This window comes from Scyliorhinus torazame, chromosome 1 (genome assembly GCF_047496885.1).
Source record: "Scyliorhinus torazame isolate Kashiwa2021f chromosome 1, sScyTor2.1, whole genome shotgun sequence".
In the NCBI taxonomy this organism is placed as follows: Eukaryota; Metazoa; Chordata; class Chondrichthyes; order Carcharhiniformes; family Scyliorhinidae; genus Scyliorhinus; species Scyliorhinus torazame.
Genome location: NC_092707.1, coordinates 128,949,420 through 128,970,133, shown reverse-complemented (window position 1 = coordinate 128,970,133; position 20,714 = coordinate 128,949,420). Strand labels below are relative to the sequence as shown.

The 20,714-nt window shown below is 48.0% G+C and overlaps 1 protein-coding gene across 1 annotated transcript in view; it reads right to left on the bottom strand.

Moving 5' to 3' along the window:
• The window catches only part of LOC140412395 (uncharacterized), a 348,002-nt gene that overhangs the window by 216,474 nt on the left and 110,814 nt on the right, over nt 1-20,714 (bottom strand). The window lies entirely within an intron of this gene.

Below are 20,714 nucleotides of genomic sequence, written 5' to 3'. Positions count from 1 at the left end.
AAATTCGGCGGGGCAGCAATCGCGCCGGTCGGCGGCCCCACCCGGCGATTCTCCGGCCCGCGATGGGCCAAAGCCCTGCTGCTGTCAAGCCAGTCCCGCCGGCGTGAATCAAACCACCTACCTTACCGGCGGGACTGGCGGTGCGGGCGGGCTCCGGGGTCCTGGGGGCGGGGCGATCTGGCCCCGGGGGGTGCCCCCACGATGGCCTGGCCCGCGATCGGGGCCCACCGATCCGCAGGCGGCCTGTGCCATGGGGGCACTCTTTTCCTTCCACCTCGGCAATAGCCTCCGCGATGGCAGGTGCGGAAATGACCCCCCCCCCCCCCCTCCGCGGGGATGACGTCAGCAGGTGTGGGGCCAAAGGCCTTTCCCATCGGCCAGTGGCGCGCCAACCACTCCGGCGCGGGACTAGCCCTTCAAGGTGAGGGCTTGGCCCCTAAAGGTGCGTAAAAATACGTACGTTCGGGGCTGCCCGACGCCGAAGTGGTTGCCACCACTCCATCCCGCCGGGACCCCCCGCCGCGCCAGGTACAGGAGAATCCTGGCCCCTATCTATCTCTGTCTGAAAGACACTCAGTGATTTGGCCTCCACAGCCTTCTGCTGCCCATCAAGCAACCTCACGTCCAAGCTGGGTGCAGCCAATCTGCTGTTTCAAACAAAGGTCGCTGTACAACAATTAGAGGCAGGAAATCAGCCCACTTCCCTGGCCCTTGTTCTGAACAAAATAATTACCTCCAATTAAAACAGTCACCTTTCTCGACCATTCTGCTGGAGAGATGGTGCACCTGAACACTTAGCAATCAGGAGACATAATGATCAAAATTTCTGCTTCTTCCCCTGTCTGGTTCCATCCAATGGAGTCAAGCCAATTCAAAATGCTCTGGTGTGCCTCACATTCACTTAAACATAGGACGCCCACACAGCGGAGGGAAACCTTCCAAATCAAATCGATTGTCAGGCAGTTACTTGACCTCGGCATACCTTAAGAGATATATAGAGTTAGGTGAAGTCAGACAGGAAAGTGCACACATACAGCATAAACACCAGTAAAGCCCAGATGGGACAAATGGTCAGTTTATGTGTTGTGAATTTTATATAATTAAGCAATAGAGACAAGGATGCAAATGTCTTGCCGCTTTGCATGTATATTAAAAGCCTTGCATGTCTTGCAAGTGTCACACATACTTCTTGTAACTTCCCTCCGCATCGTCCTGCCTGATGGCTATAAAACTGCATCCAAGTGACTCAACATAAGCAACGTCACAGGAGGTCAGCCAATATGATGCCCTGCAGCCTGATCCTTTGAAACATGTTGCCCAGTGCAAGGAATCAGGCTGGAATACAGTCCAGATGTTGACAGTTACTTGGCGAGCGCGAAAAGAGCAATTCATACATGGTATTTTAAGAAATAGCCAAAAAGGCATACCTTTAAGAATTTAGGCCTGCTGCTGCTATCCCCGTAACACATTGAGCGGAACTGATACAAAATAGATCTTCCGTTCTTACAAGTTTGGCTGGGTAGAGTTCTTGTGGTGCAGTGGGTAGCGCACTACCTCTGGACCAGAAGCTCCAGGTTTGAGTCGAACGGCAGGACTTGTTGGTCATGGACGGCACATTCATAACGCAGTTCAACGGGCTGATAATCAGCTCAGGAATCCTTCCACCACTTCCTCTATTACTCCCCAATGGGACAAACAGTGTGCGTGTGTGTGTTGTGACGATGCACTAAAAAGCACATGTTGGGCTGTATTCCCTAATTGTAATTATAGTTTCATTCGATGTTGAAGTTATTGGCATGAGGCTTGGTGCAAGGGAATGATGGTTGGTGTTCACAAACTTTAACGGCTAAGAAACATTATTATCAGAATATTACAAAGTCAACTTGGAAGACCCTGGGCTCGATTCTACGATCCTGTGGCTATGTCCGCAGGATCAGTCTGGTCTTACGACCAGAAAGTCGGCGCCACCCCCGCACCTATCCTCCATCCGGTGGGGGGCTAGCAGCCACGCAGTATAAAGCTACGCAGCGTTTTGCCCCCTGCGGCGGGCCGTGCAACATGGCGCCAGCCGCACGTGGTCCCAGCCTGCTAAAAACTGCCCCCCTGTAACCCCCCCTCGCCAACCCCCACCAGTGCCCCCAGCCCCCGGCTAATGCTCCCCTGCCAGCGGAACGACTCCCCCTCCCCCCGACTGTGGCGACGCTGGACACAGTCCGCAGTCGCCACGCGAGGTCCCCGAACGGTGTGAGCACATGTTTCCCACGCCATCGGGGACTCAGCCCATCGGGGGAGGGTCTCACGTGACATCCTGAGGCAGTCCATACGGCGCGCTGTGTACTCCACGGGTACGCTGTTTTGAAGGGGCGGAGCATCGCAAAAACGGCGCCGCCCCCAATTCCGGCGTAAGCAGGGATTCTCCGGCCAATTGCCAAACACGATTTCGCCGTCGGCGATCAGAGAATCCCGTCCACTGTGCTTCACTGGAGACACTGGAATATTTTAATACAATGGTGATGTGGTAGCCACAACTACACAGTCGTAATAGCTGGCCCAGCAGCTGATAGAATTTGAAAGAATTTACAGTGCAGAAGGAGGCCATTTGGCCCATCGAGTCTGCACCGGCCCTTACAAAGAGCACCCTACTGAAGCCCACGTATCTACCCTCTCCCCGTAACCCAGTAACTCCCGCTTAACATTTTTTGGGCACTAAGGGCAATTTAGCTGGGCTGATGGAGCTGTAAATTAATTTTGAAGGATTGGAGGTTAGGATAACAACCTGAGGGAAAGATGAGGAGAACTTGATCAACTTGACGAAGGTGCAGGGAAGATCTTCTCAAATGAACCAAGGCTGCAATACTGCAGCGGCTCAAAGCACTCTTATTTCTAAATCAGAAGATTATGGATTCAAATCGCACAGACCTCGGTGTACAGAGGCGGGTAGGACAGTACTGCTGTCCTCTCAGAAGGTTTGACTTTCCAATTTTCAACTGAGACCCTGACTGCCCCCTTAGGTGGGTGTGGAAGATCCCATAGCATCATTTTGAAGAAGAGCAGGGTGTTAATACTGGTGTGGTCGTCAATGATTATTCCTCAATTAACATTGCTTAAAAAACAGATTATTGGGCAGCAAGGTGGCACAGTGTTCAGCATTGCTGCCTCAAGGCGCCTAGGTCCCAGGTTCGATCCCGGCTCTGGGTCACTGTCCGTGTGGAGTTTGCACATTCTCCCCGTGTTTGCATGGGTTGAAATGGAATCACCATAACACCAGTAAGAAATCTCAGAATCTCACGGGATAAAAACTGTGTTCAGTGTTGGGGCTGTTCAAGTTGTTCTAGCGATTCAGCGTTTGCTAGACTTGAATACTTTATTGGGTAATAGAGGAGAGAAAGGCTGTTTAACGGTTAAAAATAAGTTTCAGATTACCATGGAGCTTTGGTTATGAAATTTATACTGTACTGGCTAGACCGACCCAGGGAAACGAGTAATTAATAGACTGACATGCATATTGTTGAGGATACTAAACCATATGCTCTCCGTGGAACAGGACCCGATTATCTTACATTAAAAGCCAACAGATTCAATTATTCAAAGGAGAAACACCTTGGGCTTTGAGATGATTGTACAGTTGAAAGGGACTCTCTAAAACTGCTCTGCACTTGCCAGTGTGTGCCCATATGCCTGTCATTGATTCCAGCTTCCCTTATGTTTGAAACACAGAGCTTTTTTTCTCCAATTCATTGTCTAATGGATTGGTCTAGATGTGTGAACACTGCTTTGGATGTCTGTGCCAGTTTAACTTGAACAAAAACCTGCCTAATATAGCACTGAGCTTTCTGTTCCCTGCAACTAGTCCAATTTTCTTGGAACTGTGTTTATAGATTCTAATCGTTCCTGGATTAAAATAATGGGGAATGTGCTGCACAAAAATGTAAGCAAAGAGTCAACTTATAAACTATTTTTCAGAAGGAGAATTTCTTTTTACGATGGCAGCCAGGCCTAACCATGAAACACCAGGAAGGAGAAATGGAAAGCAGAGTTGGGAGGGGAGATCAATTGGGGAGTATGGAGTGAGGCACTGCGTAGGGTAAATGGGACCTCTTCTTGTGCAAGGATGAGCCTGATACAGTTTAAGGTGGTGCACAGGGTGCATATGACTCGGGCGAGAATGAGTGGATTATTTCAGGGGGTAGCAGATAAGTGTGAGAGGTGTGTGGTGGGAGGGGCGGGGGGGGGGGGCGGGCAGCGAACCACACGCACATGTTTTGGGCTTGCGAAAAATTGGGAAGATTCTGGGCGGGAGTGTTCTCAGTCTTAGCCAGGATAGTGGAGGAGGAGGTGGATCCGGACCCTTTGGTGGCGATATTTGGAGTTTCAGAGAAGCTGGAGCTCATGGAGAGGTGGAAGGCCGATGTCTTGGCCTTCACCTCTCTGATTGCATGGCGACGAATTTTGCTGGAGTGGCGGTTGGCATCACCACCTGGGGTAGCGGCTTGGTTGGGTGACCTGTACGACTTCCTGCGATTGGAGAAGATAAAGTATGAGTTAAGGGGCTCTTCAGGGGGGTTTGAGGAAAGATGGGGGATGTTTGTGACCGTGTTTATGGGGCTGTTCGTCGTGGGGAGAGGTGACAAAGGGGGAAAATCTGTAGACTGTATAGTTGATTTTTGGGAAGAATGTTTCCCGGGGTGTTTATTCGCTGTAACCTGGTTTGATACATATTTGAAATAAAATACTTTTTTTTTGAAAATGGAACACCAGGAAGACTTTAGAGTTTCACTCTCCACGGATGCTGCCAGTCCTGGCACCAAGCCTCCGCCAGCATGTTTGATGGTGGGCATGCTGGAGGAATATGGCGAGAGGCACAGAAACCAGTTTCACACTGGCCAGGATCTTCCACTGGTGTCCACCATGGAGGGTTGGAAACCCACCAAAGCTCGGTGTGAACCTCATCCTGTTCATGGGATGAAGATGCAGGCCCAACTGCCCCCATGCGAGATTCTCCGCGATGCAGAGGGGGGGAGTGGTGGGGGGTACAACATGCCAGCGTGAAACACGTTCGTACCACGTGCCGTGCAGATGTCGGGACGCATCTGAACAAAGCCTGTTCTGCCATTGGAGTTCAGGATGGAGGCCGCCCCCAACCCTGGCTCCTGTAACATTACAGCAATGGATCAGGGGAAGCATCTGCAGGTGGACCATCTAGATTCAATGCACGGGATTCTCCGGCCCGCCGCACACCTTTTCTGGTGCGGCGCACCCCCGCCAGCAGCGGGATTCTCTGGCCCAGCAGCTGGCCAATGCGTTTCCCATTGTGGGCACCCTCAAGCTGTTGGGAAATCCGTGATATGAGTGCACTGCCGGCAAAGGGGAGGACTCTGTCGATGGAGAATCCAGTCAAAAGCCCTGGAGGGAGGTGGACCTTCCAGTACTAGAGATACATCTTCATTCTCAGGAGGTTCATCGCCAGGCCTCAGAGTGCTCCTGATGATCTATTTTCATTTTCAGGAGGTACACCTTCTTTCTTATTTAGTGGGTCAGTGATGTCGGGCACCTTGTCAATATGGCACCTGGACACAATGGCAGACTACGTACCATCCAGGTCTGCCCTGCCACTGAATTCGGTGGAAACAGCTGGGTGCATAATTAATGAGGTTGGGGCCAGAAGATTGGAGTGTTTTCTGTCAGCCGCCACAGCAGGAAATATTTCATATTCCTGCCCTCGCCACAGCACTTAGTTTCAAAATGGGAGAATTCCACCCTTCGTTACTGAAACAGCTCCATGTGCAATCTGGTCCCTTTACAGTCTGTCATATTGCTGTAATTAGGCACATCTAAGGTCAGTTAGAGGTCAATTGCTCTGGTACATCCTGAGGTCAATTAGAGGATATTTTCCATGAAATCTAGAGGAAGTGAATCTTTTTCTGTACAAAAAGTATGGTAGAAACTTGCACAAGTAGTGGAAAATTCTGGACAAAGAGAATTATTTCTTCCAACACTGTACACAGGTTAAATTAAAACAAAAAACATCCTTTTATATGGCACTTTCACAACCTTAGGAAATCCCAAGTCACTGAAGAGTAGTAGCTGCTAACTGTAGGAAATGTGGCAGCCAATTAATGATTAGCAAGCTCCCAGGAACTGCAATGTTAGAATGACAAGACAGTCTGTTTCTGGTGATGTTGACTGATGGGTTAATTATTGACTAGCACACTGGGGAGAATTCCCCAGCGGGTCCCCGAAATGTGCCCTGACGCCATTACGGTTTCCAATCCTCCAGGATTGTCCTCGACTCTCCAGGAATTGAAGATCAATCTCCAGGACTCTGCTGTGTGCTACTCTGGAGACAAAGCAACGGAACATTAAAAGGCCTTTTCTTTGTCATTACCTTTTCCAGATAGACAACTATTGAAAATTGGAAAATAAAAGGCTGTTTGCTGACAGTCAAGCATCATCCAATTGGATAATGAATCTTTTTTGCTTATTGGCGAAGGAAGGCAGTGGGTCAGAAGGGTGGATGTGTTGGTCGACTAATGGCTGGATGGTGGGGATAAATCATGTAATAAAACCACCAAGATTACATTTAATCACAGTTGGCAACCCTAGGGATCATTGACATCCATCAGAGAGGGTGGACAGGTTGCTATGCGACCATTTTAGCTTGTTTTTAAATCCGTCAAATTTGAACATTTTGTTCATGAGGGGAAGATTGGAATCATTGGGGAAGGGGTACCCATATAGCCTATAAATTAAACTGTGATTAAAGCAAGCTGCAAAAGATCTGCCCAACAGGCTCCAGGGGATGTGACATTGTATGGCAATGTTACTACAGAAGCCTCTTCCAGAGCAAGCCACCATGAGACATTAAGATTGATTTGGCTCTGGAGATGCATTTAATCCATGAATAAATTGCACCAAAGAAAAACATCAAACACCGAGAATGAATCCCACCAGCTGAATGACAGCAATGGCCCAAGCCAAGAACATAAAGGGACTGATTTACTTGGAGCCAGAGGAATGCGGAACCGCACTGGCTGAAGTAAATTTAAACCTTAACCCACAATTCAGGCCATGTCATGGTATTTAAAATACTTCTGAAAGATCACTTCAGTAAAGTGGAGAAAAGAGTATCGGGGCTTCAAAAGAAAAGGGGAGCAGAATATTTACGCTTAATCTTTCACTTTGAAGCCACCCACCCTGGCCCTAAAATCTAAAATCTCCAACACGAAAGGAAAGTCACATTTCTACCACAAGATCCCAAATGCGAAACACTGACACCACTTCAGCTTCAGAACTCATAATTCTGACATTTTATGGGATTACCAAATATACCCCATTCTTAAAATTAAAATTCCCAACTCTGAAGCGACAGGGAACTGATGCTTTTTGAATAATTATCTGCAGCTTCTGTGGAGGCTCTTTTTAATCAAGTTAAAGGTCACTGCTCTTCTGAAGGAGAGCATACGGGATGGACGAGTTTTCCCGAGCCCAGTTCTGGAATTGTTAAAAATATTCTCTCTTGGAGTTTGAGTGTGGCTGGCAGCATTTAGTGCCCTCTCCTGATGTGCAGGTTAGGTGGGGTTACGGGGATAGGGCCTAGGGAGGGTGCTCTTTCAGAGGGGCGGTGGGGACTCGATGGACCAAATGGCCTCCTTCTGCACAGTACAGATTCCATGATTTTAATTGTCTTGAACTGAGTGTGTCACCAGAGGCAGTGGGCCTGGAGCCACATGTAGAGAACCAGGTAAGGTTGGCAGATTTCCACCACTGAATTCCATTTGGAAACTAGATGGGGTCCAACAAACTGGTAGTTTCATTATTATTATAAATGGGACTAGTCTTGTATTAATTAATTGAATGTAAATCCCCCCACCCCCCCACGCCACACAAGCTGTGTGGTGGGATTTGAACTCATGCCCCCAGAGCCGGAATCTAGTTTACCAGTTTAGTCATATTACCATCATGATGCTGTCTAGAAACATTCTCGGAGTAATCAAAAATCTTTCTAATTTATTTCTACACTAAGTGATGTGGAAGCCTGAATTCTCATTTGTGCATTTCTTTGTATTTAGTGAATCCCATGAATTACGAACACCTAGAGGACTGGCAGTAGTTTCTATTTTCTGTATATTTGTATTTTCCAAATAGTCATTGCATTTATGGGTAGCACTGTAGCATTGTGGATAGCACAATTGCTTCACAGCTCCAGGGTCCCAGGTTCGATTCCCGGCTTGGGTCACTGTCTGTGCGGAGTCTGCACATTCTCCCCGTGTGTGCGTGGGTTTCCTCCGGGTGCTCCGGTTTCCTCCCACAGTCCAAAGATGTGCAGGTTAGGTGGATTGGCCATGCTAAATTGCCCATAGAGTCCAAAATTGCCCTTAGTGTTGGGTGGGGTTACAGGGTTATGGGGATAGGGTGGAGGTGTGGACCTTGGATGGGGTGCTCTTTTCAAGAGCCAGTGCAGACTCGATGGGCCGAATGGTCCACTTCTGCACTGTAAATTCTATGTAAATTGATATTTAAGTTGTATCACATAGTCATCAGATGGTGAAGCCTCCCCAGTAAATACTCAGGTTTTCCTACAAATAAAACTCTGATTAAAATGCTCTTGTTTTCATGAAATTAACAATTAATAAGCATGATTAATTACCCATTCATACAAATAAAAGTCATTCATTCATCATTGATTGATCCTCCAAGGTTACTGAAGGTGATGGTCAGTGGCTGATGGCTGTTTGGTTCCATGTCAGGGTCACTTATTTCAGACTCAGTTGCATTAATGTGGGGAAGCCATGTGTGGGGAAGCGAATAACTGGGTCGTGGATACTGTGGGAAAGATTTGGAAGGTGAGAACTTCCACAGATGTATTTTCTGGTGCATGTTCATCTCTCAGTCCTCACTGCCACCATCATCATCATGGGTTATGGCACCTTGTAGTTCAAGGCCAGCATTATCTGAGCCCGCCATCGTCATGGGCAGGACGAGAAAACTGACTTCTGGCCGCTCTGCAAGTTTTCCCATCCAGTCCACACCGATGCTCACTGCTGCTGGGGCTTGAAGAGCCCCGGTCTAAGTATCATTAGGGAGTTTTAAACAATTTTTAGAGTGCCCAATTATTATTTTTTCCAATTAACGGGCAATTTAGCGTGGCCAATCCACCTAACCTGCACATCTTTTGGGTTGTGGGGGTGAAACCCACGCAGACACGGGGAGAATGTGCAAACTCCACACGGACAGTGACCCAGGGCCGGGATTCGAACCCGGGTCCTCAGCGCCGCAGTCCCAGTGCTAACCACTGCGCCACGTGCCGCCCTATTATTAGGAAGTTTTTAACAAGGCAAAAATCAGGGCACATTTCTGCTCCCTGGCACACCATTTCTACCAGAGTTTTTAAAAATTCTTTCATGGGATGTGGGCATTGCTGGCAAGGCCAGAAATTGTTGTTCATCCCTAATTGCCCTTCAGAAGGTGGTGGTGAGCTGCCTTCTTGAACCGGTGCAGTCCATGTGGTGTAGGTACATCCTTAGTGCTGTTAGGGAGGGAGTTCCAGGATGTTGCCCCAGGACAGATGTGTGCACCTCTGTGTGGCTCAATGCCAGCAAATCAGCCTGTAATGGTACATAGGACACAGGAAACAGTCAATGTGAGCAGGTACGTTATAACACCAATCAACACTTGAGCTATCAAGTGAGCAAAGTGGATAATTATGCAGTATAGAAATGAATACACTTGTGGGCAGAATATTCACAAGTGAATCAGTCTCTGCTTATAATAATTACATCAGGGATCCCCAGGAGACGAGGGGTTTCCTCTACATTTGGCACAATGCACTTTGTACATGGGATACGGCACTTTCTTCATAATTGGCAACTTGCATTTTATACCACTGAATAAGATCCTTTGAATAGCTGCAGAATATTGGAACTCATATTCTGACTTCAGCTCCTCCGTCTTTCCTTCTGTTAAATCTTTAGTTTACAAAAAGCGGATGAGTGCCACAGTCACAGTTCAATAAATCCTAATAATCACTTCTTGTCAATGCACCATTTTGTCACCGGATTGGGGAAACAGCAAAGCTGTTACTGGTGGACACACTCCCTTCAGTACAACGGAACTCCAAGAAAAATAGGAAAGGGGAAAGCATGCGGAACTCTTCCCTTTTCCGGACACCTCTCCCTCTATTCTCGCTGAGACTCTGATTCATCCTGGGGTACGACTACCAATCCCCATTAGTACCAAACATTAGTTATTTTTTGTGTGATGAAGTGCTTTTTGACATCAATCCTGAACCAACCGATGATTAGTTACTATGTATGACCTCTTGTGCTGCAGCCAATGGTTCTCTTGAATTAGTCCTTTGGATTTACGATATCTCTCCAAATTAATTAATCGAATCAAGCGACCACCATTGACGGCTGTGCCAGTAGCAGCCTGGGCACTGGGTCCTGGAATTCCCTCTCTAAACTGTTCCTTCTCTCTCTCTTTCCTCCTTTAAGGTGCTTTTCAAAACCTACCTCATTAACTAAGGTTTTGATCACCTATCCTCGGGCGGGATTCTCCGACCCCCCCCGCCGGGTCGGAGAATCACCGGGGGCTGGCGTGAATCCCGCCCATGCTGGTTGCCGAATTCTCCGACACCGGATATTCGGCGGGGGTGGGAATCGCGCCACGCTGGTTGGCGGCCCCCCCCCCTAGCGATTCTCCGGTACGCGATGGGCCGAAGTTCCGCTGCTGGAATGCCTGTCCCGCCGGCGAGAATCAAACCACCTTTTGAACGGCGGGACAAGGCGGTGCGGGCGGGCTCCGGGGTCCTGGGGGGGGCGATTTGGCCCCGGGGGGTGCCCCCACGGTGGCCTGGCCCGCGATCGGGGCCCACCGATCCGCAGGCGGGCCTGTGGCGTGGGGGCGCTCTTTTACTTCCGCATTCACCATGGTCTCCACTATGGCAGAGGCGGAAGAGACCACCTCCACTGCGCATGCGCGGGGATGCCGTGAGCGGCCGCTGACGCTCCCGCGCATGCGCCGCACGGCAAAGTCATTTCCGCGCCAGCTGGCGGGGCACCAAAGGCCTTTCCTGCCAGCTGGCGGGGAGGAAATCAGTCCGGCGCGGGCCTAGCCCCTCAAGGTGAGGGCTCGGCCCCTCAAGATGCGGAGAATTCCGCACCTTTGGGGCGGCGCGATGCCGGACTGATTCGTGCCGTTTTTGGCGCCGGTCGGCGGACATCGCGCCGATTGTGGAGAATCCCGCCCCTCGTGTCCCCTTATGTAGCTTGTGTCAAATGGTGTTTGATAGTGCTCCAGTGATGCCCTTCAGTGTGCTTTGCAAAATTGAACGTGCTATTCAAATTCATTGATGCTGTCATTGATATCTTGTCTATTAAACATCTTCCTTCAAGGCAGGGTGGCACGGTGCCACAGTGGTTAGCACCGCTGCCTTCAGCGCTGAGGACCCGGGATCGATCCCAGCCCTGGGTCACTGTCCGTGTGCAGTTTGCACATTCTCGCCATTTCTGCATGGGTTTCACGCCCACAACCAATAGACGTGCAGGTTAGGTGGGTTTTCCAGACTAAATTGCCCTTAATTGAGAAAAAAAAATAATTGGGTACTCTAAATTTTTTTAAAAATCTTCCTTCAAAGCGGCAAGAATAATTTTTTACAATCTTTCCTCATAACTTCATCTTCTAACAGAAGACATCATCTTCGTTGGCATTCTGTGTACCACTTCTAGGGCCTGGCTATTTGCCCAGTGGTTCAGACGTGAGGACTGAGTTCATTCAGAAGGTTTAGCTTGGTTTATTACTGTGAAACTTCAGCTCAACAGCCACGGATTTGAACTTGACTGAACCGGCACTACAGCTTGCTTTGTTAATGGAATATGTGATACAAATGGTTTTACATTCGAAAATCTAGTCCTTGCTTTCTCTGAGGGATGTAATCATAAGATAAAAATGGATTGAAGTGAACAGAAGGAGCCCAGGTCAGTTGGCTTTACTTTTAAGTCAAATCCAGTAAACATCTAATCTGTGCAGCCCTTGAACCTTGCAGTAAACCCATTGCCTTATCAGGCGAGCACACATTTGCACAGTTCTCATCCTCCTATCTCAAACTTTCTCTGCATCAACCATCAGAGAGAGAGAGCAGCCGCATTGTTGTAACAAAACCCTTAATGAATCAACTACCAGGACACAAGCAAACATGGCAATGGAAGAGCCATTCATTTCTCCCCACGAAGGGGGAGGGCAAAAGGGGGAAACACTTCAGCATCTGGAGCGGGATTCTCCAACCCCCCGCCGGGTCGGAGAATCGCCGGGGGCTGGCGTGAATCCCGCCCCCGCCGTGTCCCGAAGTCTCCGCCACCAGAGATTCGGCTGGGGCAGGAATCGCGCCGCGCCAGTTGGCGGGGGCGGGAATCGCGCCGCGCCGGGCCCACCCCCGCCGATTCTCCGGCCCGCGATGGGCCGAAGTCCCGCTGCTGGAATGCCTGTCCCGCCAGCGTGGATTAAACCACCTTTTGAACGGCAGAACAAGGCGGCGCGATCTGGCCCCGGCGGGTGCCCCCACGGTGGCCTGGCTCGCGATCGGGGCCCACCGATCCGCAGGCGGGCCTGTGCCGTGGGGGCACTCTTTTTCTTCCGCCTTCGCCATGGCCTTCACTATGGCAGAGGCAGAAGAGACCCCCTCCCCTGCGGGAGGTGCACCTTTAAAAGGTGCGGAGACTTCCGCACCTTTGGGGCGGCCTGACGCCGGAGTGGTTCCCGCCACTCCATCACGCCGGGACCCCCCGCCCCGCTGGGTAGGGGATAATCCCGCCCCTGATCTTCAAATCCTTCAACAGTTAACAACTGAGTTTCCTGAGGAGGTTTAGGTGCTGTTGTGCTTTCTTGATCGTAGAGTCGACCTGGGCGGCAGGAAAATATGTAACTGCACAACGGGCTACCTTCAAAACAGAAAAGATTCAGACACAGTCAAGGTATATTCCCTTAAAAGAAAAGGTGGGCCAAATAAATCCAGAGCTCCCGCAAAGAAAAAGGAGATAGAAATTAAGATAAGGAAGAAAAGGTGTGCTTATGACAGATAAAAAATACAGTTGAGAACCAAGAAGAATACAGAAGGTTCAGAGGGCAGGTGAAAAAGAACATTCGAGAAGTGAAGGGGGAAAGTGAGAAAAGGCTGGCAGCCAACATAAAGGGAAATCCTAAAGTCTTCAACAGGCAGAGAAATATTAAAAGGGTGGTAAAAGGTGGAGTTGGGCTGATTAGGAACCGAAAAGAGAATTTACACATGGAGGCTGGGTGCATGACTGATGTGTTAAATGAATACTTTGCATCTGTCTTTACAAGGAGGTAGATGCTACCCAGGCCATTTCCCTGTAAGGGGTGAAAATTGATAAGGAGGAAATGTTGAATAGCCTGTCGGTACTGAAAGTTGACGAGGCACCGGGACCGGATGAGATGCATCCAGGAGTATTGAATGAAGTTAGAATGGAAGTTGCAGAGGTGCTGGCCATAATCTCCTAGTCTTTTCTAGACTCAGGGAAGGGGCCAGTCAACCTGGAGAATTGCAAATCTTATATCCTTGTTCATAAAAGGTTGCAAGGATAGCCACAATAATTGTAGGCCAGTCAGTCATGGGCAAGCTTCTCGAAACAATTATTTGGGATAGAATTAGTAGTCACATGGAAATATGGGAGTCAATTAGAACGAGCCAGCATGGATTTTTAAAGGTGCAATTGTGTTTAACTAAATTGTTAGAGTTTTTTGAAGAGGAAACAGAAAGGATTGATGAGGGTAATGCTGTTGATGTGGTGTATATTGACTTTCAGAAGGCATTTGATACAGTGCCACACAACAGGCTTGTGAAAAAAGTTATAGTTCATGGAATAAAAGGGACAGTAGAAATGTGGATATAAAAGTGGCTGAATAATAAGAAGCAGAGAGTAATGGTCAATGGAGGAGGAGGAAGGTTTGTAATGGTGTTCCCCAGAGGCTGGTATTGGGAACCTTGCTTTTCCTGATAGATATTAATGTTCTAGATCTTGGTGTGCAACTGACAATTTCAAAGCTTGTGGATGATACAAAACTTGGAAGTATTTTAAACTGTGAGGAAAGCAGTGTATAACTTCAAAAGGACATAAGACAATGTGGTGGAGTGGGCAGGTAGGTGGCAGATGAAGTTCTATGTGGAGAAATGTGAAGTTATTCATTTTGGTAGGAAGAACATGGAGACGTAATATAAAATAAGTGGTCAAATTCTTAAGTTGATGCAGGAGCAGAGGGTCCTGGGTTTATATGTGCATTAATCATTGAAGGTGGCAGGACAGGTGGAGAGAGCAGTTAATAAAGCATATAGTATTCTGCGCTTTATTAATAGGCATAGAGTACAAGAACAAGGAGGTTATGTTGAGTTTATACAAGACACTAGTTCGACCTCAGCTGGAATATTGTACAGTTCTGGGCACCACACTATCGGAAGGATGTGAATGCATTAGAGAGAGTGCAGACTAGGTTTACAAGAGTGGTTCCAGGGATGAGAAACTTCAGTTATGAGGAGAGGTTGGAGAGAAGAAGGCTAAAAGGACTTTTGATAGAGATGTTCAAAATCATGAGGGCTGGACAGAGTAGTGTTCACACTCTTAAAAGGATCAAGAATGAGAGGGCACAAATTTACAGTGATTTGTAGAAGAAGCAAATGTGACGTGAGAAAAAACGTTATCACTTTAACTCCACCAGGCCCTCCCCCTTCATTGAATCATTTAATTACATCATCCAGCTACCAACTTTCAAAGATAAATGCAGTCATTTCAAGGCCGCTCCTTCAGACCAGGAACCTAGGTGCTTTGAGCATTTGCCGATCTTCTATCTGCCTTCAGCTACAACAGCAATATACCTCAGAGTGGGCTTATTTACAGAACTTATGCTCAAAGAGACAGGCCAGGTTCACTGCTGCTGTATCACTGATCTAACACGCCTTTTCTTACAAAATAGTTAACCCTCCAACCTACATTAGCAATGTCACAGGAGAATAGATCATTGGGTTGAATTTTAGAGCTGTGCCTACCGGTGGGATCTTCCAATCCCGTCGAAGTCAATGGAGTTTTGATTGGTTCGCTGTATTTTCCAAACCTGCCCCATGATGCTGGGGCCATAAAAATCTGTTGATAAAATCTTGTAACGCAGAAAGAGCCCATTCAGACTATCATACCTGTGCTGGTTGTTCGAAAGAGCAATTCAATTCGTCCAATTCTCCTTCTCTTCCCTCATTCTCTTGATTTTCTAAAGTACTTATCCAATCCGCTTTAAATGTTACAACGGAATCTGCCTCAATCAACCTTTCGGGCAGTGCATTCAGGATCACAACTTACTGCATAAAATACATTTCTCCTCATCTCTCTTCTGTTCCTTATTCACTGTTTCATCTGATTACTGACCCTCGGACACTGGAAACAGTGTCTTTCTCTGCACTTTATCAAAACCACTGGTAATTGCTTCTAATAAATGTCCACTTGTGCGAAGCACGGTGGCGCAGTGGTTAGCATTGCTGCCTCATGGCGCCGAGGTCCCAGGTTCGATCCCGGCTCTGGGTCACTGTCCGTGTGGAGTTTACACATTCTCCCCGTGTTTGCGTGGGTTTCGCCCCCACAACCCAAAGATGTGTATGGTAGGTGGATTGGCCACGTTAAATTGCCCCTTAATTGGAAAAAATTAATTGGGTACTCTAAATTTATTTTATTTAAAAAAAAAATATCAATCAATAAATAAATATCCGCTTAACGTTCACTGCTCTCAGAACAAGCCCAGCTCCTCCAGTCTCTCCATATAACTGGAGTTCTTCATCACTGTCCCCATTCTGGTAAATCTCCTCAGCTCTGTTACAAAAATCCTGGCATCCTTAGAATAGTGCCCAAAAATGAACACCGTACTCCATCTGACATCTAACCAATGTTTTATGAAGATTTAACATAACTTTGTTGCTTTTGTAATCTATGACCCTATTTATAAAGCTCAGGATCCCATGCTCTTTTTAAGCAGGTTTATTAACTTGTCCTGCCACCTTCAGAGATTTTCAGGCACATAAATAAATGCCCACTCACTTTACAGTCATTCATTTTTCTGGGCACAAAATATGACAATAAAATCATTTTGTGTCAAGTGCTGAACTTGGAAGAGTAGAATCAATGCTATTCGTTGGTGTATGGGTATACCAACCTCTATCCAACAGTAAGAAGCCTTACAACACCAGGTTAAAGTCCAACAGATTTGTTTAAAATCACTAGCTTTCGGAGCGCTGCTCCTTCCTCAGGTGAATGAAGAGGTATGTTCCAGAAACATATATATAGACAAATTCAAAGATGCAAGACGATACTTTGAATGCGAGCATTTGCAGGTAGTTAGATCTTTACAGATCCAGAGAGAGGGGTAACCCCAGGTTAAAGAGGTGTGAATTATCTCAAGTCTGGACAGTTGGTAGGATTTCGCAAGCCCAGGCCAGATGGTGAATGTAATAGGACATGAATCCAAGGTCCCAGTTGAGGCCGTACTCATGTATACGGATCTTGGCAATAAGTTTCTGCTCGGCAAATATGGTTTTTGGAGCGCGTCCTGAAGGCTGCCTTGGAGAACACTTACCCCAACATCAGAGGCTGAATGCCCTTGACTGCTGAAGTGTTCCCCGACTGGAAGGGAACATTCCTGCCTGGTGATTGTTGCGCGATGTCCGTTCATCCGTTGTCGCAGCGTCTGCATGGTCTCGCCAATGTACCACGCTTCGGGACATCCTTTCCTGCAGCGGATGAGGTAACCAACGTTGGCCGAGTTGCACGAGTATGTACCGAGTACCTGGTGGGTGGTGTTCTCACGTGTAATGGTACCCATGTCGATGATCTGGCACGTCTTGCAGAGATTGTGTGGTGTCGTGGTCACTGTTCTGAAGTCTGGGTAGTTTGCTGCAAACAATGGTTTGTTTGAGGTTGTGCGGTTGTTTGAAGGCAAGTAGCGAGGGTACGGGGATGACCTTGGCAAGATGTTCGTCTTCATCGATGACGTGTTGAAGGCTGCGGAGACGATGTCGTAGTTTCTCCGCTCCGGGGAAGTACTGGACGACGAAGGGTATTCTGTCAGTTTCCTATCCAACAGACATTGATATCTGTTTTTCACCCACAGTCCTGGTGGGACATGGGCAGTACCATCCAGTACCATTCACACATGAAAGGGCTACAACACTACAGTCCTCTTAGGTTGATTGCCTTTGACTCGTGTTGTTTGTTGGCTTGAGGTCTGATGTACTGGCTGTTTGAGAATTGAACTCAGAGCTTTTTAGCCAAACAATAGTCGGGAACGACCAAAGCTTCAACTCTGCCCCGCCAACATTTCAATTTGTATAATCTGTGCGGACGTTGGCCGGAATTCTCCGGTCGTGGTCGGTGTGATTCATTTTTCCCACCAGTAACGCAGCCCCGCCAGCAGGTTTTGCAGCGGCATGGGAATGGTTACAACGGGTGGGCCCCAATCGCGGGCCAGGCCACCATGGGGGCACCCCCCGGGGCCAGATCGCCCCGCGCCCCCCCCAGGATCCCAGAGCCCGCCCGCGCCGCCTTGTCCCGCCGGTAAGGTAGATGGTTTAATCCACGCCGGCGGGACAGGCATTCTAGCAGCGGGACTTCGGCCCATCCAGGCCGGAGAATCGAGCGGGGGGGCCCGCCAACCGGCACGGCGCGATACTCGCCCCTGCCGAATCTCCAGTGCCGGAGACTTCGGCAACCGGCGGGGGCGGGATTCACGCCAGCCCCCGGCGATTCCCCGACCCGGCGGGTGGTCGGAGAATCTCGCTCCAAGTAACTACTTCAACCTGCAGCTGTTGTAATATTACCATTAGGGTTCTGAATGCGCATTTAGGTAAGCACACAAGTACTACAGGTCCATATGGTGGCAGCATGGAACCATCACATGATTAGTAAAAATACAGCATTAAAGGATGTCATTTAGCACTTCATGCCTGTGCCAGTCCTTTGAAAGAGTTATCTAATTATCGCCAGTCTCCAGCTCTTTCCCCACAACCCTGTAAACGTACTCATTCAATTCCCTCTTTGAAGATTATAGTTTATAGATCATCTTTCAGCCAGTGAACTCCAGGGGCCGCATTTTACATGCCTCTACCAGGTATATTTTCAGCAGAGGAGGGCGCATAAAATTGGGGAGTGCCCATCCCAGCACCTTCCTGCCCACTCCCGAGCCCACCTTCGGGGGTGGGGGGGGTCGGGGGATTTCTGAAATAAGCAACCTGACCATCATGTTTAAATGAATAATCGACCTTGTTAACATTCCAATTGAGTCTGATAATACACTGCCCACGACATATTAAGATTGGCATGGGCAGTCGGGAAGAGACTGGGAATGGCTGCTTTTTTAAAAGGAAGGTGCGGTACTATCTTTGGAGGGTGCCCTTTGCAGATTGGGGGACAAGCCCCCTCTAAGGTTTTAGGCCCCCCCCCTTTTCTCCTACCAGCCTGCTCTGTAAAACACACCACCGCCAATTCTGGTATCCATTGGGCCTTCTTCTTCTTGTGCCTTCTTGCAGTTCCAGCAGCGCCCACTAATGCATTATAGGTGCTGTTGGGCCTCCGGAGTTGGTGGCCAGTTGGATTCTCTGGCACTTCCGAGGGTGGGTTTTCTTCCCCCTGTGAAGGGCGGACGTCCCACTAGCCACCTATTTAGCCACGCCCAGCACATCCTGGTTGTGGGACTGAGTAGTGTGCAGCAAGTGAGAATCATCTGCTCCCTCCCCACCATAATATCCAGCCCTAGATCGTAGATACATATGGTACAAAAGAATGTCATTCAGCCAATCATGCCTGTATCTGTTTTCTCAAAGAGTGATCTCAGACTCTTACTTACTGAAGAGGCTTTGGTTCTCTGGCATTAAGGCTGATGTCTGATGATCTTTTGTCCAGATTGGATTCCTCCAGCCAGATAAATGAACATTAAAATATATTTTTTTAAACCCCATTGGACAACAGATTATCTGGGAAAGAGTTGTTCTTTCTGCATTGTCACAAAGTGGTTTTGGGTGAGCATCAATGTGAAAACAGTGACAGTATGAATCAGAGGACTGTTGAGTGGATGAATGTCAAAGCTGAAAGACCCACTTCCAGGAAACTGTCGCACACTCAATTGAGATAGAACCATAGAATTCCTACAGCACAGAAAGAGGCCATTCGGCCCATCGAGTCTGCACTGATCCTCTGAAAGAGTACCCCACCTAGGCCCACTCCCCCCCCCCTATCCCTATAACCCCATCTAACCTACACATCCTTGGACACTAAGGGACAATTTAGCATGGCCAATCTTCTTAACTTGCACATCTCTGGACTGTAGGAGGAAACCAGAGCACCCAGAGGAAACCCACGCAGGCACAGGGAGAATGTGCAAATTGCACTTGGTCACCCAAGGCCGGAATTGAACCCATGTCCTATGTAAATCCAAACTCAAGGACAAACACAATCATTCAGAACAGTGTGTGACCTTAGGATGTGGGCATCACTGGCAAAGGTGCAATGACTGCCCATCCCTAGTTTGAGACAACAGTTGCGGCATCTTGTCGGCCATTTGCAGCCATCCTTTTTGCTGTTGGCATGGAAGAGAACTGAGAGAGGGAGGAATAGAGGGAAGGAGGAAGGGAGGAATGAAGGTTTGCATTAATTGCAGCGGTTCAAGAGGATGGCTCACCACCACCTTCTCAAAAGAGTGATTAGCGATGGTGCTGGCCTTGCCAGCCACACCCGCATCCCAAGAACAGTTTTTTAAAAAGCGCTGCATTTCACGATCACTGGGCAGCTCAAGGCACTTTACTGCCAATGGAGTAGTTTGGAAGTGTGGTTACTGTTGTGATGGTGGAAACACTGCAGCCAATATGTACACAGCAAGCTCCCACAAACAGCAATGTAATATGACCAGATAATCTGCTTTTGTGGTGTCGACTTTGAGTTAAATACTGGCCAAGGCACTGGGGATAATCTATTGATCTCAGTTTTAAAAATTTAAATTGGCCCAAATTCAACAAGTTGTAAAATCTGGTCATTTATCGCATGGCTGTGTGTGGAGCTGGTGATGTACAAATTGATTATCATGTTTTCTACATTACAACAGTGACAACACTTCGAAAGTAATTAATTTGTTACAAAGCACTCTGGGTCATTCTGAAGTCACAAAAGGTGCTCTAAAAATGCGAACATTTCTTTTATCCTGTACGAAATGAATGCCTTCTGATGCATAATGAGAATTTTGATGAACCGCCATCTCCCCACAGTCCTGTACATAACAATCGATAACCACAACATGCATAACATTTTATTTAGAAAAATCAGTGAAATTCTATTTTTATTTTAATATGCAGCAGAGCTTTTCCTCCTTTTTTTGCTATTGTTCAAAAATAAATCTTTTTACATTTGCCTGGGTTGATGGTTGCAGCCAAGGTATTGAATGTGCATCTGATTTACTGTTTTCCTCCTATCCCACGGTTGGACACGAGGATGTGCAAGATGTGGCCTCTCCCTCCCCCCACCATCCCTGCTGAGAACGGGTGGGAAGTGAGCACAACTTCTGCTTGGCAATTCCCTGACTCAGCATGGTGATGTGTTGTATACTCTGGGAGAACACAAAGCAAAGGAAAGACACTGAATTACGTCCGGAAATACTGAACTTTAAATAAGACCTCATGCGTC